Source organism: Macaca nemestrina, chromosome 4 (genome assembly GCF_043159975.1).
Source record: "Macaca nemestrina isolate mMacNem1 chromosome 4, mMacNem.hap1, whole genome shotgun sequence".
Classification (NCBI taxonomy): Eukaryota; Metazoa; Chordata; class Mammalia; order Primates; family Cercopithecidae; genus Macaca; species Macaca nemestrina.
Window position 1 is genome coordinate 2,731,943 of NC_092128.1, and position 18,790 is coordinate 2,750,732.

The 18,790-nt window shown below is 42.3% G+C and overlaps 1 long non-coding RNA gene across 7 annotated transcripts in view; it reads left to right on the forward strand.

The window, feature by feature from the left end:
• LOC105474968 (uncharacterized) overlaps positions 1-18,790 on the forward strand; it is a 244,328-nt gene that overhangs the window by 33,521 nt on the left and 192,017 nt on the right. For 6 of the 7 annotated variants that reach the window (XR_011621815.1, XR_011621816.1, XR_011621813.1 and 3 more), the window contains exon 5: positions 294-421. This is a non-coding gene — a long non-coding RNA (uncharacterized lncRNA). Of the gene's footprint in view, positions 1-293; positions 6,797-18,790 lie in introns of those variants that run through there. The other variant, XR_011621814.1, reaches the window with a different exon arrangement.

Below are 18,790 nucleotides of genomic sequence, written 5' to 3' on the forward strand. Positions count from 1 at the left end.
GATGTCTGTTACCTGGAAGATGTAAAGGAACAGAAGAAGCCTTTCTTAGACATAAAATGCATTTGTAAGGTGGAATCTACTCTTGGCTTACTTCAAGATGCATTAAAAAAATGGACATCATCCTTGTAAATCCCCTAATCCACAAATGAGTAGTAATGGTGTATAACACTGGGGAAACATTATTCCTGGTGTGTAGTGGGAAAAAAAATTACTTTATCTCTAGATGGTAGTTATTTTAGAATTTTCTAAAAACGTTTCCTGGTTTCACGTTGCCCTTTTTCTGTGGTTTGTAGTTAAAACGTGGAGAGCGGAATCTTCTGGGCCCAGGTAACACACCTTTGCTCCGACATTCCCTTCACTACTCACTGGCGAGCTCAGTTGGAAATTCGCTCCCAGTAGGAGGTTCCGCAGCAGACACATGGTGAGTCCCGGCAGAACTTCGTCTTTTAATTGCAGAATGTTAAAGAAAAAGTCACTCAGGTAGCAAAGATTGGCTTTTCAGGGGTGCTTTTATGGAGCTATTAACTCCGAGACACCATTACTTAAATGTAATTTTTATTATTACAATTAAAGACTGATTTGATTTTATGAGATCATGCATTTTTATTTTATGGAAGTTTTATAGTTAAATTCAATTTAAAACATTACTCTGTATTTAAAATAAAATATAAGCAAGTACAGTGTTAAAATTATACCATACTTCTCTTGCAACTGATGTTAAAACTCCATGCAAGTGATCACTTTGGTAGAAACAAATGTTTCCTGATACAGCTAGGTAATAACTCAAGGAAAGTAAACTTGGTTCATTCTGTTTGTGAAGTTACCAGCAGTTGTCGGCGTATTTAAAATACCAAGTCTAATTAAGTTTATTGTCAATTTTTTTTGTGTGTGAAACATAAACGTTGATTTCCTCTCGGTTGATTCTTGGAGGAAGGAATTTCTTTGGGTCAAAGGGAGCTCTCCTTGCTACTTCAGTGTTTGCAGTGTGAAGAGTTGTAAAAGCTGAGACTAGCCACTCAAAACGCGAGCTTCTGGTCCTGACATTTCACAGAGAGAGGGAGGCTCATGAACCGACTAAGACATGGTTGTGCGGCTAAGATTTCTGTAGCTATGATGCTGCCATCCAGGCCGACTTAAGACGGGAAGTTTCCATGTGAGTTTTTGGAAGGTTTTGGGGTTTTGTTTTTGATGAAGGAAAAGAATGTGAAAGAGTGTTTGCACCAGATAGATTAAGCTGTTAGTAAACATGCACCCTTTAAATTAACTGATGAGAAGGACAAAGAAGGTGCTTTGTCGTTGTCAACTGGATTTGTCTGAAGTCACAGAGGCAAACAGGTGAAGGGGCAGTCCCTCTTCAACTCCCTAATGGAAAGCAGAGATTAAACCGTGCAACGAGGAGAAGTTGAATTGGATTCTTCCTCCCATTTATTTTGGCAAAAGCTTGCTCTTCTTTCTCTCACTTGCCTTTCTTGCTGGGGGAAGCGTGGTTTTTCCAGAATCAAATTAGCATAGGGACAAATATTGCTCAGGAATGTGCGTCCTTTCAAGATCCTCAGCGCTTGTGATGAGTAAGTCTCTGTGTGGTAAGTGGCTGGAGACACATCCGTGTGGCAACCCCCGCTTCTCGGCTGGACTGGAGGATAATTAATCTCACTCTCAGCACTGCTGAACAGACAGCACTGTTCAGAGTCAGGGACGATGGGTGGGCCAGGCCCTTACAAGACACTGTCCTTAAATCGGGTGCTGGCTTCCTATCAGCACGTTGCTTTAGTCACTTCTGCCTTCACTCTTTATAAAAAACAGAAAAGAAAGGATAGTAGGTTTACAGGGGACTGTTTTGGTCCTGGGAAGAGAATGCAAAGCCCGAAGAAATCCTAAAGGAGGAGAAATGGGGTAGAGACCCAATGGAAAGGAGTCGGCCTGTCCTAGGAGAAGAAGGTGGGCAGGTTACCTTTTCAGCAGTTTTCGTTTGCAAAATATGAGTGTCTGGGTTTAAGCTGGCATGTGTCAGAGAAATGCAAAAGAGCCAGTATGGAAATTTAAGATTGGGTGCTGAGTTTCTTCTTTTGGTAGAGTTTTTTTTTGTTTTTTTTTTTTTTTTGGGGGGGGATAGTGACTTCTAGTAACTAAGCAGAGTTAGAGTTGTATTTGCTCTTCAGAGTTGGGGGTTTACCATCAGAGGTTGAATGCGATAGTAAGGAGGTAGAGGTGTCCTGGGGTGCAGTTTTCAGACATGATATGACACCCCTCTTAGGAGTCCTCCAAAGCAGGTGCCTCTGCCAGGCGAGCCTTAGGTGGACGCTGGTCAGAGAACCACAGGGGTCTCAGCTGTGAAGGGATTGAGTGGACCGGACAGGCTGACCGTGGTGCTCAGGCCTCCACTGCAAAGTTACCAGAATTCTGCAGGAATGGGTTGTTGTCTTAGCGCTCATTAAACCAGTCAGGCAGCGGGTGACCATCACGGGTGTGGACCCTGGGAGCCAACGTGCCGGCTGATGTGAGGGCCTTGGCACTCAGGCTTATGGTTTATGTGCCCAGCTCACACGTGTCAGCTGCAACCATTTCACTCGAGTGTTGGGGCCTAGAAAGCAAAGACTGTGTCTTGTTCTTTTGTGGATTCTGGGACTTTTCTAACCTAAGATTCCTCAGTCCTAGTGTGGCCATATTCGTGGAGGGGGGCGGTTATGAGTATGAAACGAGGTAACAGTAGTGTTTACACACTGTTGGTGAGGATGTAAATTAGTGCAACCTCTATGGAAAACAGTATGGAGGCCGGGCGCATATAACAAACACATATTAACAGCATCAAGCTTTCTAGAGGCTCCCTGAAGATGCCCACGCCCCTTCCCACATCAGAACTGCTCAGGCACTTTCCCAAGGGCTCTGCCATTCTGCACTGTCCTCACCTAACGGCTGGACCTATAGTGGCAAACCAAATTTGACCAATTATGATTTGGCACTGTCCTTACTTCTTAACGCTCACGACCCGGACTGAGAACTTGAAACTGGCCACCTCTCACTAATGATTCTGTGACTGGCTCACAACGACCTGTGATGGGAAGGGCACAGGTGAGGGCTCCGTGCCCAGAGCAAGCCCCTTTGTGCTGCTTAACTGCTGTCTAAGTGACGCCTCTTCCCTCTGAAAGACCTGGTGGCTATTAAGCTGCACAGATAATGAGAGCGGGTGGTGGAGTCTCCCAGCCGGGCACGGAGCTCAGCGCCTCTTCCGGGCACACAGTGAGGCTGCACTGCCCAGGGCCCCTTTCAGCTATGCGAGGCCACTGAGTCCTCACCAGTGGGGTCTGAGTGGGAGTGATGTGGGCTGCTGCTGGCCTGCACGGGGACACTTCTCTCAGGCAATCTTTTTTTTTTTTTTTTTTAATAGTATAAATGTATGGAGTACAGGTGTGGTGTTGGTACGTGCACATATTGCATAGTGGTGAAGACTAGGCTGTTAGTGGAACCGCCATCCAAATAGTTTACAAAGAAGCCATTAAGTCTTGTTTAAATCTTCCACCTCCCTCCTGCCCCCGCCCTTCCGAGGCTCCAGTGTCTGTCATTGCACTCTCGGCTACCATGTGGACACTTCCTCTAGTTCACACATATGAGTGAGAACATGTGGTATTTGGCTTTTGAGTTGTTTCCCTTAAGATAATGACCTCCATATGTGTGTGTATATATATATATGTATATATATACACACACACACACACATATATATATATACACACACACCACATTGTCTCATCCTCTCCTCTCTTGATGGATACTTAGGTTCACTCCACATCTTTGCTATTGTGAATAATGCTGCTGTAAACATACGCGTGCAGATATCTTTTTGATATGGTTTATTTTCCTTTGGATCGACACTCAGTAGTGGATTGCTAGATTGAATGGTAGTTCCACTTTTAGTCCTTTGGATCGAAACTCAGTAGTGGGATTGCTGGATTGAATGGTAGTTCTACTTTTAGTTCTTGGAGAAATCTCCGTGCTGTTTTTCATTTTGTTTTTTCAGACAGAGTCTCACCCTATCGCCCAGGCTGGAGTGCAATGGCATGATCTCGGCTCACTGCAAACTCCACCTCCCAGGGTCAAGCAATTCTCATGCCTCAGCCTCCCAAGTAGCTGGGATTATAGGTGTGTACCACCATGCCTGGCTAATTTTTGCAGTTTTAGTGGAGATGGGGTTTCACCACATTGGCCAGGTTGGTCTCAAACTCCTGGGCTCAAGCGATCCTCCCACCTTGGCCTCCCGAATTTCTGGGATTACAGGCATGAGCCACTGCTCCCGGCCTCCATACTGTTTTCCATAGAGGTTGCACTAATTTACATCCTCACCAACAGTGTATAAACATTCTCTTTTTTCCACATCCTTGCCAACATCTGTTATTTTTGTCTTTTAAGCAATAGCCATTCTGACTGGTATAAGATGGTATCTAATTGTGATTTTAATTTACATTTCTCTGATTAGTGATGAGCATTTTTTCATATGCTAGTTGGCCATTTGTATGACTTCTTTTGAAAAACGTCTATTTTTGTCCTTTGCCCGCTTTTTTAATGGGCTTATTTTTGTTGTTTTTGTTAGTTGTTTGAATTCCTTGTAAATTCTGGATATCAGTCCCTGGTTGGATGCATTGTTTGCAAATATTTTCTACCATTCTGCAGGTTATCTGTTTACTCTGTTGATGATTTCTTTTGCTGTACAGAACCTTTTTAGTTTAATTAAGTCCCATTTGTCTATTTTTGCTTTAGTTGTTTCTGCATTTGAGGTCTTAGGCATAAATTCTTTTTCTAGACCAATGTCTAGAAGAGTTTTCCCTAGGTTTTCTTCCAGTATTTTTAGTTTCAGGTCTTACATGTAAGTCTTTAATCCATCTTGAGTTGACTTTTTTGTTGTTGTTTTTGTTTTGAGGCAGCTGTCTCAACTCACTGCAACCTCCACCTCCCAGGTTCAAATGATTCTCCTGCCATTGCCTCCTGAGTAGCTGGGATTACAGGTGCCCACCACCACGCCTGGCTAAGTTTTGTATTTTTTTTTTTTTTTAGTAGAGATGGGGTTTCACCATGTTAGCCAGGCTTGTCTCAAAATCCTGAGCTCAAGTGATCTGCCTGCCTCTGCCTTCCAAAGTGCTGGGGTTACAGCTGTGAGGCACCATGCCTGGCCTTTAGTTGATTTTTGTATCTAGTGAGCGATAGGGGTCCAGTTTCTTTTTTCTGCATATGGCAATCCAATTTTCCCAACACCATTTATTGAAAAGAATATCCTTTCCCCAGTTTATGTTTTTGTTGCCTTTGTGAACAGTTGGCTGTAGATGTATGGCTTTATTTCTGAGTTCTCTATTCTGTTCCATTGATCTATGTGTCTGTTTTTATACCAGTGCCATGCTGTTTTGGTAACTATAGCCTTGTAGTATAATTTGAAGTCAGGTAATGTAATGCCTCCAGCTTTGTTCTTTTTGCTTAGGATTGCTTTGGCTGTTCATATTCTTTGGTGGTTCTATATAACTTTTAGGATTTTTTTTTCTAAGACTGTGAAAAATGATATTGATATTTTGATAGGGTATAATGAGTCTGTAGATTGCTGTAGGCAGTATGGTCTTTTTAACAATATTAATCTTAACATCCATGAGCATGGGATGTTTTTCCATTTGTTTGTGTCATCTGCAATTTCTTTCATCAGTGTGTGGTAGTTTTCCTTGTAGCGATCTTTCACCTCCTTGGTTAAATATATTCCTAGGTATTCTGTTTTATTTGTAGCTATTGTAAATGGGATTGTCTTGGGCAATCCCTTTACTCTCTCCCAGTTTCCAGGTAGATGTTGACCCCCTGGGAAACCTTGGAAGCCACACATTGATGATGGCAGAACCTCCATTAGCTTGAGTCTTGAAATAACAGTATAGGGGGTAGCTCTCCCCAACCCACCCCTCCATTGCCAGTCATGGGGCATAGCTCCCCACAACCCACCCCTTAATTGCCAGCCATGGGGCATAGCACCCCCTAACTCACCCCTCAATTGCCAGCCATGAGACATAGCACCCCCACCTTGCCCATCAATTGCCAGTCATGGTTCATAGTGCCCTGGAATCCACCCCTCAACTGCTGGTCATGACAGAATATCCACACTGGACTTGTGGTTTGAGAGAAAAATAAAAATTTTGTCTTGTTAAGCTATTTAAATTTTGAGGATTATTTATTAAAGATGCCAGTATTTTCCTACCTTAAAGAGGATTCCTTATTAAAGGCTGTGGCACCACCGTACCTCAATCCCTGAACCGGAAAACGAAGGCAACAACTTTAATATTTCTTTATCCTTATTTCCAGACCAATTCCAAAGCCTGAATTTTTTTAAACTTTTAACTTTGAGATGGTTTAGACTTAAAGAGTTGCAAAATACTGCAGTTACCAATATACCCTTCCCTCAACTTCCTCCAATGTTAGTATCTTATATAACCATCATATAGTAATCAAAACTAAGAAATTAACATTGATAAATACTATTAGTTAAATGACAGAGTTCGTTGGATTTCACTCGTTCAGGGACCTGGTAAGACATAGTAGGAATAAAATGTGAGACTCTTGTGTACTTTGGATTACAGAAGCAAAATATGGTTTTCACACAGTTGGAAGACAGCCAGCTGCCCACAGTGTTATCACCAAAGAAAGACTACTAGGTGGCTCAGAACCACACGTGTATTGACGTGAAACTAGAAGTAACTAGACGCGTGAGCCTAATTTTTTTTTTTTTGAGACATTCAAGTTCAGCTCTCCTACTTCTTTTCTTTTCTCTCTTTTTTTCCTTTTATTTTTTGAGGCAGAGTCTCACTCTGTCACATAGGCTGGAGTGCAGTGGTGCAATCTTGGCTCACTGCTACCTCTGCCTCCTAGGTTCAAGCAATTCTCCCACCTCAGCCTCCCCAGTAGCTGTGACTACAGGTGTGCACTACTGTGCCCAGCTAATTTTTGTATTTTTTGGTAGAAACAGGGTTTCACCATGTTGGCCAGGCTGGTCTTGAACTCCTGACCTCAGGTGATCTGCCTGACTTGGCCTCCCAAAGTGCTGAGATTACAAACGTTGGCCACTGTACCCAGCTTGAGCCTCATTTGATCCCAGAATTAAAGAACACCATAGACTGAGTGCGGTGGCTCACGCCTGTAATCCCAGCACTTTGGGAGGCCGAGGCAGGTGGATCATGAGGTCAGGAGATTGAGACCATCCTGGCTAACACGGTGAAACCCCATCTCTACTAAAAATACAAAAAATTAGCCAGGCGTGGTGGCAGCACCTGTAGTCCCAGCTACTCAGGAGGCTGAGGCAGGAGAATCGCTTGAACCCGGGAGGTGGAGGTTGCAGTGAGCCAACATTGTGCCACTGCACTCCAGTCTGGGTGACAGAGTGAGACTCTGTCTCAAAATAAAAACAAAAACAAAACAAAACAATAAAACAGAAGAACACCATAAGGCTGTCCCAAAGGAGGTACCGGGGGGAACCTTGGTCAAGTCAAGAGAAGAAACGAAGGACTGAGGATTATTTGTATGAGTTTAAATACTTATAAACATTTAGAGTTTTGCATAAATATATAAATCCAAGCCCAATGTATGCAAACTTATTGGGCACAGTCAGCCTGTTGCTCCTCCAGTGACAGTTCAAAGGACGCGATGGACTCAGCCTAAGTCGCATACCCGTTCTTCCTTTCTCTTCTAGTGCTGCCATTACAGTAGAAGAGAAAGGCAGAAGTGGTATCTCACGATGGGTGCCTCTCAATTCATGACACATGAACTGAAGCATTATGGAAGCATAGTGACACATGAGTTGAGAGAAGGCAGGGCAAGACCTTGCTCTCCCATGCCTTCAGTGGGTTGGGCTGATGTCAGAACAAGCAAAGAATCCTGTTGTCTGATTTTACCCTCTCCCCTGGTTGCTGTCCAGAGCGTGAGGTCCACCCAGCCTGGGAGCAGATAGGGGTTGACAGTGCAATGGCTGTATCCTCTGTGTGGACGTGGTGAGTCCTGCAGACAGCATTCCATTTGTTCTTCCCATGAGCGACGCTCCTCATCTCTCCTCTCCCTTGGCTTGTCCTCTGTTCACATGTGAGGTGCTCACGTGGGAGGTCATGCCCATGAGGAGGATGGGTATGTCTTGGGGATGAGGGTGGGGAAAGGGTCTGATGTAAGGTGCTGCAGGGAGGTGAGATGTGAGTGGGAAGAGCTGTCCTCCCATTTCCCTATGTGCCTGGATGTGAAGGGTGAGCACAGGAAAGGAGGAGAGACAAGCCTAGGAGGTGTCCACACACGGAAGAGGACTTCATCTGACAGTGCCACCTGTGTCTCAGGGCTGCTGTGGCAAAGACCACAGACGGTGTGAGGCTGAAGCCACAGAAATTTTTTCTTATAGCACTGGAGGCTGGAAGTCCAAGATCAAGGTGTTGGCAGGGTTGGTTTCTCCTGGGGCCTCTCTGCGTGGCTTGCAGAAGCGTCTTTGCCCTGTGTCCTCACAGGGTCGTCCCTCTGTGTGTCTGTGTTTGAATCTCCTCTTCTTATGAGGACGCCAGGCAGATTGGATTAGGGCCCCCACCTAATGACCTCATTTTGACTTAATCACCTCTTTAAAGACCTTATCTTCAAATACAGTCACATTGCAGGGGCTAGGACTTCAGCATATGAATTTTGAGGGAGGGAGAACTCAATTCAGTCCATAACATCCCATCATGAATATAATGATCTGTAGATTTCAGCCATGTAGCTCAGTTATATCAGTTGTAAATACTGCAGAAGACTCTCTTGTCTGCTACAAAAGCATGATGGCCCTTTGGTTCCTGAAGCCTTGGATGCTAGAACAAACACATAAATCAATAAATGACCTCTACCTAAGCATTTGCTTTTTATGTGCATAGTATAAAAAGTCTGACCCAGAGCTCCACTCCCAGCATTTTCATTTTTGTCTGGAAACAGCAAAAGGGGAAGGGAAAGAGCATGAGTTCCTGGCCCCAGGTCTAGTGTGGACCAGGTTTATCGCTGTGGACAATTCCCACTTAATTACTATTTTGACCTGTAGCTTCCTGTAACCTGGTTATTAATTATGTCTGCTCTTCTTACCTCATAGATTTCATGAGGATTGAATAAGAGCACAGAGTGAAACCCTTGGCCATTATGGTTGCTAATAATTTAGTTTGGCTCTTCAGTTCCATAGATATTTATTGAGAGCTTATTATCTTCCAGGAGGCATTAGGGATATAAAATTGAAGAGAATGGGCCTTGTCTTCAGGAGAAGAGAAAGACAAGGACAAGATGATCTCATACACAGCTCATTTCAGGAAGATAGATGTAGACACAGTGTGCTGTCCAAGCATGAAGGGAGGGTACTTAGCTCAGCCGGGCTGTAGGTGGGGCGGTCACGGAAGAATTCTGGCAACCTCTCATCTAATGGATGACTCCTGGAAGCGTAATTCTGAAATACTCTTTAGAAAAACAGAGTCAGGAATGCAACTGAGGAAATCAGTCGGCAAATGGAAAATAGTTCAGATATCAGATTTAATGTGTTCAGGTATTAAATATTGTTGATAGAAAATCCAAAAGAATCTACAGGTAAACTCTTAGAATTCTTAGGTAAGGTTTTCAAGGTTGCAGGATACAAGGTTAATAATAACTGCCTTTCTATATATGGTCATTAAACAACTGGAAATAAAATTTTAATAAATTACCACTAGCATCACAGACAGGAAATTTCCATGCATAATTGTAGTGAAAAATGAGGCGATCTCTGTGCTGAAAATTAGCAAACATGGTAGAAATAAAGGAAAGAAGAGCTTCATCTATGGACAGACTTGCCGTGCCCATGAACTAGATGTCATGTTATTGGTAAAATGTCATTATTTCCGAGAACATCTGTAGATTCAATGCAGTTCCCAAAATCTCAGCAATATTTTTTGGAAATTGATACACTCATGATAAAATTTATATGAAAATAAAAAGGGCCAAGCATAGCAAAGGCAATTTTGAAGAAGAAAAACAGTTCAAAGATGACCCATCTTGTAAATACCCAACGTTATCATAGATTAAAATGGCCCAAGTATTTATGAAATCCATGTGTTATAAAACATGTCATCTAATCTCATTATTTTCCTTATCATTATTATTTTCCTTATTCTGCTCTTATCTTTAATTCCGTCTGTATTAGTTGGCTCAGGCTGACATAAAAATGTAGTACAGACTGGGTGGCGTAACAGACATTTATTGCTCACAGTTAAGGAGGCTGCAAGTCCAAGACCAAGGTGGCAGCACGGTCAGGTTCTGGTGAGGGCTCTCTCCTTGGGTTGCAGATAGTCATCTTCTGTGTCCTCATGTGGCCTTTCCTCAGGGCTTGGTGGGAGGAGTGGGAGGGAGACAGAGAAGAAGAGAGAGAGAGGGAGAAAGAGACAAAGAAGGAGAGAGAGGGAAAGGGAGAGAGAGAGGGAGAGTGTCTGTTCTTATAAGGACACTAATTCTATGGGATCAGGGCCCCACCCTTATAGTCTCATTTAACCTTAATTATTTCCCTGGAAGCCCAATCTCCAAATATAGCCACACTGGAGGTTAGGACTTCAACATATGAGTTTTGGAGGTGAGACAGCACAGGTAGTCAAGGAAATAACCATGTCCTTGCAATGTGGCAACTGTGGTGACCACACTGCCAACACAAAAAGCCCCAGCATTTGCACTGTCGTCAAGCTCACTCAAGCAAAGCTGTCTCCAGTGGGGAATTTCCCCTGTAGAGAACATGTGCATTTTGATTTTGCCTGTCCTCAGACTGACCCTTTGCTCACTATAATAGTAAACTACACACCCCTGGCTGGAGATTTCAGACGTTCATGAGACCTGTGACATATTGTGCCCAGGGGCCACACAGAACGTGCTTCCTAGCAACATGTCTTCCCACCCCTTTTGAACAATCAGGTAAGACTTCCATAAAGGGGCCTGGTAACTGTCAATGCTATCTCATCCTCACGAGGAACCCGCTCCAAATCCTCTCCGAAGTGTTACTTCCTCATTTGCACCTAACACTCAGAGTGCGCTTTGTCCCCGAGATCAGTGGCTCAGTGCTGCACCTCCTTTGCTGTGTGTCTCTGGTTTACATTCTTTTAACAAAAAAGAAAAACCGTGGTCTCATAACCACTGTCAACAAAGGCACACAGACGTTCCATCCGCATCATCTTCCTCTTCCTTTCTCAGGATTTGCAAGCTTATGTTGGACTCTTGGCTTACTAATTTTTAATTTTTTCTCATACATGCATGTAAGGCTAAGTATTTCTCTTTGGATACTATGAGAGCTGTTTCTCCAAGGTAATACAGATTCTTTGATATGTATTACCTTCGTTATCATTTGGTTCAAATTAAACTTGTAATTGTCCTGCGAAGTGACCTCAGTTGGCAGGGCCGTGCATCTCATTCAGCTGTGTGGGTGCAGCGAGATAGTGATGAAATGGGCTTAAGCATCGTATTTTAAAGATGACTCCAGAGACATACTGCTTGGCTTCAAATGCCTGCTTTATTGCGAATAGGTCTTTGACTGGGGTAACTTACGTAACTCCTATGTGACTCAGTTTCCTCAGCTCCAAAGTGGGAAAAACAAGGTGTGTATTGTAGTGTGTGTGCATGCGTGCGGTATTTTCATCTGTCCTGCTTTGGGAATTCCTTCTTCAAAGTGTTCTCATTTTTGCTTCTTTTGGTCCATGCAGGCTTCAGCAGTTCCAGTCTAAATTTCGAGGTAAGTTTTTTGCTTGGAGTTCCTGCTGTCTTCGGGCAGTCGTATTCAGACTCTACCCCCTTCTCGTGCTGCAGATTTGGAAATTCTGCACCTTATGGATGATGTTTCACCTCTCCAGACCCTGGGGAGACAGTGAGTGTCTTTACGCTGCTCCGTCCATTGATACGTGGCCTTGTGGCTTTGCCCATCACCTGCAGAGCTCAGCCAGTCTCCCTGCTTTGGGCACAGGCTGCACATCCGGAAGCTGTGTGAGCTGGACTGCAGGTCCAGTCTCCTGCCCGAGGCCTTGGGTCACCTGTGTGCCGCCGGCTGCTTCTCTCACCCTTGACCTCTGGGGCTTTCTGCTCTTCCTCTTGAGCTCAGCTGTGTCTTTTAAAAATGTTTATTTTGAACTAGTTTTTCTGGCTGACGGCAGTGGGAGAAGCACTGGTTGCATCAGTCCAGGCCCCCGTATTCTTGGAAACAGGCCACAACATTCAGTCTCACCAGGACTGATGTTCAAGCACAATTGTTGTTTTAAGTAAATGACACCCCTTTATGTGGCCTGGAATGAGTCTGGACTTTAAAAAATTAGTTCACATGATTCATTCATTATACTTTTCCCCAATGCAATGTTGAACTGTAGCAAAATTCTTGGCATGAGCATTCTTTTCTATTCTTTTAGGCATAAGCTGCCGCTGGGGGGTGAGCCATCTCCAGCACAGAGCGTCAGTCTCACCAGAAGAGGATGAGGCAAGAGAGCTCAGCTGCTGGAGGTTCTCCTCCTCACCGGGCAACTTAGGGTTATAACATCTACAGCCTCTGTCCACTGTAACTTTGTCCAATAATTTCACTCTTCCTTTCCAGGGACCCCTTTTGAGTCCGTTGGTCTTTTATGCAGTGTCTCTGCTTTCTTTAATAAGTTGATTACACTGAATATCCATTAGAGACCGCTCTTTTTTTGGCAGCATAACTGAATTTTGAAGATATCTCTGGAATTCTTTGGGAAGAAATGGATAACTACATAAAACTATATCTGAGTATATTGAACAATCTCAAGAAAAGTATTATTGGGCACCGAAAATTATTTGAATTCTCTTTCTTTTCCGTTTTGTTGAATTTCATTAGACGCTCAAATTCTAAAAGCGAGGCATCTATCTTGCACTTTGGCCGAGTGCCTGGATCTGTTTGAAATTGGATCTTATAAATATTCCATCAAGTCCTATGTAATGGGTTTGCTTTTTCCTGCCAGTTAGCCTGTGTGGATGGCATCTGAAACGTTTGTGACATTTTTGCAAAACTTGACAAAAACATTTCAAGCATTAATAGTTTAGTTAATAAATTACTCAGCACCCAAACACTACATTAGTTAAGAAAATTCTTGACACCAATCCTGCCATTTTACGTTTGACATTTGGTAGGTGACTGCTAGCCTGCAATATATCAGTTTAAAGCTGCACCTCAAATGGCAGCGCTTAGAAAATGCCCAGTGCAAGGTGACTTGGCACTTTCCTAACGAGGAGGGACAACTAGTGAAATCAGGTGGTCGGCTCCGTTTAAGAACTCATTTCATTTAGAGAGTCTGACTGGGCAGTCATCTTTTTTTTTTTTTTTTTGAGAAAGAGTCTCACTCTGTCTCCCAGGCTGGAGTGCAGTGGCATGATCTCATCTCACTGCAACCTCTGCCTCCTGGGTTCAAGCGATTCTCCTGTCTCAGCCTGCCAAGTAGCTGGGACCACAGGCGTGCGCCACCATGCCCAGCTAATTTTTGTATTTTTAGTAGAGACAGGGTTTCACCATATTGGCCAGGCTGGTCTTGAACTTCTGACCTTGAGAGATCCGTCCACCTCGGCCTCCCAAAGTGCTGGGATTACAGGTGTGAGCCACCGCGCCCAGCCTGGACTGGGTGTTCTACACTAGAAAGCTCCCTCTGCATGCCCACGCAGGACTCAGCACCACAGGACCAAGCCATGTGCATTAGTACAGTGTTTATGAATACATATATTCATAGATAATTTAAACTATTTTAAAAGTAGTGATAAAAATAACCTCCTCAAATTGCAGTGTATGCTACATTTTAACACACTGGAAAATAACAAGACAGTAAGACATTACTTTGTGCTTCTAGATTAATTTCTTTGGGGAAGACTTTGAACTAAAGATAATCCTGCCATTTTGTGGTCAGTATTTGAACTTCTTATAATCCATTATTAATTTAAAAGTTCTATCTCTATAATGATCTTTCTTGGAATTTAGGCTTGTGATTCCCACTAATGTCAAAGTCTGTAAAAGACAGTATTTCCAAAGCATTACATATATGTGTGTATATAGACACGTGTGTGCATGTATTTGTAGTGGTAATACTGGCTCAATGAATGGCCACACAAACTTTCACGTTCACTTGACATTTGATCTAGTGACAGCTTATCCGTCATTTGTGTGGTAACAAGTGAATATGCATCTGGCCATCGTGCCCTTATATTTTTGGTACATATGGTAGATATTGTAAACGTGGGATTGCTTTACATATTTTTATAGTTTCCTACTCTTGTTACAAACATCTGGGTCAATTTGATTGAAGAACAGCCAGATTGCAAGGTGAAATGTTAAAAACCCATGGTTATTTTCAACTATGTAGGGCAATGTGCAACCCAAACAGAATACCAACGTGAACAGGATGCAGAGGCTGGTAAATATCTGCAGAGGTCATGAGCAACTCCTGGTTTCTGTGTTTATCAGAATTTGTTATGATTTTCATTGATTTCCTTTATAATAGGAAAATATTTCCTTTATAATAGGGTATTCATTTATGTGTTTACACTTCTAATATACTCTCACTTTTGTTTTGTATATTGGGGTTCTGTGTACATATTTTTACTCCAAAGAGGGTTCTGCTACTAAAGATATTTAAAAACTGATAAAATGGCAAGAACATGGCTAGGAACTCATGAAGAGTTAAGTTTGACTTTTGGTTCTAAAACCTACTAGATGTATGGCCTGGACTAAGTCACCTAATCTCCCAGAGACTCAGCTTCTCTGTGGGTTGAATATGGGTAGGACCTACTGCATGGATTTGCAATGAGGATGGAATAGATAACGTAGGAACCACTGAGCATAATACCTGACATAACCTTGATGGACACTACATAGTATTGATTACTGTTCATATTATTCTGATGTGGTAGGATTTTTGGCTTTAAGACAGAATAATCAAGAGTCAGGAGCTCTGGACTAGTGTGTGGAGAAGTTCGAAAGCTGGCTGGTTGTGAGGAAACATGGTGTTAATTGAAGTTTAAGTAAGTTTAGGAGTGAAGAGAGGTAAGAGACATGGTGTGGAATGAGGCTAATTTTATGTACCTTGTGTTTACATTTGATAAATACCATTTGACTTTCAAATTATGAGTCAATGTTAAGGAAGGCAATGGGAACACAGAGACTTTTACATTGTCTGTGTTCATGATCTCATATAGGATTGAATCGCACAATAGAGTTATATATAGATTCAATAATTATTATATTGTTTTCATCAATTTAGAACTTAGAACTTTGAATTTGGAGGGGATATAAGAGATTATTTAGAGTATGTTTGCTCACTTTATAGATGGTGAAACTGAGGCCAGAGAATTGGGGAACTTGTGCGTAATAATTACCAACTCACATCTGCAACCTGGATTTCCTGGTGCTCAGACCAGTGCCCATGTGGTTGTCCTGGCCTGGCAACTGTTACACTGTGGGCTTCCAGGTTGATCTGGTTCCATATATCCAGGTCCTTCCTCAAACTTGGTGCCAAAGTTCCAGATTGTGCATGTCATGATTTTTGGGAGTGAAGATTGAGTCCCTGTAGATTAGATTACTCTTAGGACTTTCCTTCATAGAGCATACAATTCTGTTAGTGATAACCCAATTTGTGAAGCAGTGGGGTGTGTACTTTTATGCATTTCCTATTTTCCATCACTGTGAACAAGGACAGAAAAAGCAGAGAGACCAGTCCTTAGAAGGATTGGTGAATGGCAAGGCAGTGAAAGATGAAGAATTTACTGATACTAGAGATAATTTCTTCATGGGGAATTTAATATTAGATTAAAATCTATGCTTTTTCCTCTCCCTTTGCAGCTTATATAAACCAGACTTGGCTGTATGGTAGTCACTCATTTAAAGAAAGCTGGGCAGAGATGTAGGTGAACACAAAATTCAGCATGCTTAGAGTTTTTATTAACTGGTTTATTAATTTATTCATCTATTCATCAAATGACCATTAAGGACCTCCTATGTATTGAGATCACAACGCCTAGCATACAGTAGGTGCTTAATCAGTGGTGGATATTATTATTTCTATCATTTCTATAGTAATACAAATACTAATGAAAACAACCCTATGCTGAAAAATGCTGAAGCAAATTAGGTTTCATCTTTGCAGAGCTTAAAGTTTGGCAGGTGTACCGTGATCAGCCAGGAAGATAGAAAGCATGCTCGTATTTGTAGACATTTACTTGAGTCTTGATTTTTTTAATCCACGCTGACAATCTCTGCCTTTTAATTGGTGTATTTAGACCATTTACATTTAAAGTGATTTTTGATCTAGCTGGGTTAATATTTACCATGTTTGTAACTGTTTTCTATTTGTTGAACTTTTCCCTTTCCCCTCTTTTACTGAGTTCTCTGGCTTTAATTAAGCATTTTATATGATCTCTCTTTCTCTCCTCTTTTGGCTTATCAGTTATACTTATATCTAAATATTTTCTTAGTGGTTACCCCACAGTTTGCAATATACATTTACAACTACTTTAAGTTCACTTTCAAATAACAATATACAGTTCACGAGTAGTGCAGATAGGTACCTTATAACAAAATATTCCCAATCCCTTCTGCCCATCTCTTATAATGTTGCTGTCATTCATTTTACTTATCCATATACTATAATCAACCAATACATTATTACTATTGTTACAATGAAAAAATAGTTACTGGTAAGAAAAGATTAAGGATAAAAAAAATTTTCCCTTCATGTATTCCTTCTGTGATGCTCTTCTTTTCTTTAAGTAGATCAGAGCTTCTGCCCTATATTATTTTCCTTTGGTGAGAAAGGGAGCCAGAGGAGGCTGGAGATGGGTAGTTGTCCTCCCTGCAGGTGGTAGGTGAGATAAGTCCCTGGTAAAGTCTTTTCCCTGCAGAGGAGGGCATTGTGATGGAGAATGCTCTTGGTGTCCTTCAAAATGATTACTTTCCCTCCCCCTGCCTAAAACACAAGGGATTTTTTCTTGGCTCTTTATTTGAGAACCTGGTGGGGTTCCTGGAGGTAAAACTATGAGAGTGTGGACGCCCCCTAAGGTTGGGCCAGGAATTTCTCACTCTCAGGCTGGGCCATGTGCAGCCTCCAGAGGTTCATCCAATCACCATCTAATATTCCTGCCAGCTTGTGGCTCCTGCCCTCAGCCCCGGGTGAGCTGACTCCAGTGCTGGTTCTCCGTGTATGGTCTCTCCAGTTCTCGGAGCAGCAGTTTTCCCTGTGACCTCATAGTTCTTCAATGGATCCATAAAAGGTCCTTGATTTTCAGGTTGTCCGTTTTTTTCCTTCCTTGTGTTAAGGATAAGAGCTCCGGAGATCTAAGCTTTTTACATATTGGAGTAATAACAACTACTAAGTAGTTAAGGAATTGTTTTAAAGTTCCTCATCTTTGTTTTACATACACTTTAATACTTTTAAAATATTTCCTAAAGCTTTAAGCTAGGAAGTTTGTTAAGCTATCGCAAATATTACCATTTTTAAAATTAATTTTTGTGGAAAAAGGGTGTTAATATTATTTTTCTATAAAATACTACCACATCATTCCAGCTCTGGGAGTATCACTTAAGAACATAATTTTACAGAGTAAGGCTTTCTGCGTAAATATATATATTGTAATAATATGTCTAGAATGTCTTTTGGTATTATAATCTAAATCATTTGTCATTTATCTTACGCTTAATCTATGCTGTAAATTATCTTCTGTGATGTCTCATTAGTCAACTAGGTTTGTGAACTCCTGATGACGTGGAGCTGACTTATACCCCTTTAAATCTGGCACCCCCGACCCCCCACCCAAAAATCTCAGCACACTTGTGTTTGTAGTCAACAGAGATTTGTGCCCTTGGTTCTGGACGATACGAAGATGAATAAGAAAGAAATGGCCTCACGCCCGTGGGACTTAGATTACAGTGGAGAAGACAGACTTTACTTCCAAAACCGTGCGAACCATTTTTAATTAAGATGGAATAAACACCAGGAAGGAAAATACCGTTTGCAAAATTTAATAGTACAGGGTGACTTCCCACTGAGGAGGTCCACAGAATTTATTGATTTCTCCAGAATGAGCCCTGAGGACGCGTTTGCTTGTGTAGCAGGTGTAATTTTCAAATTCACCTCAGCCTGACTCACATTGTCACCACAGGATACAGGTGACATTTTCAGAAACAAACTTTCCTGTCCTTACTAGCAAGTGTTTCAGCCCGTGTGCCAGCCACTGATGTCACCACAACATCTGATATCCATTTCGTAGACTATCAGAAATGTGCTGCGGGTGCAGTGTGGTTTCTATTAATGTTATTAGGGGTTGTGCGGTTGAATTCCATTTCACCCTTCCAGAAAAATATCCTCACAGTAAGTGATCCCTGCGAAGCAGAGCGCTGGGAACGTGGCTCTGGCATTGTCAACCGTGGTCATGACAGTGTCATTTGCTCCTGTTACCGTGAGCATTTGTGTTTTACTGCAAATACTCCAGATCGAAATAATAGGGATCTGGAGGTTTTGAAAAATCAGAAGAAAAAACATGACGTTTTGCTTGTGTTTCTGATTTTTAAAACTGTACATCAGTGTGGTAAAAATTAGTTTAACCACTGTACGTTTTGCCACTAACCTGTGACCAGGCTGCTAATAAGAGACGTTTGAAAGGCAGCTTTTCATTTTCCCTCTTCCATGCGTGTGTGGACTTACCCTACAGCTAGCGGTGGAGCACTCGCTTCTGCCTCCAACTCGTGGCTCGTGTGCAAGGTCCTTCCCGGCTCTTGACCTTTGGAAGTCACAATCCTCAGCAC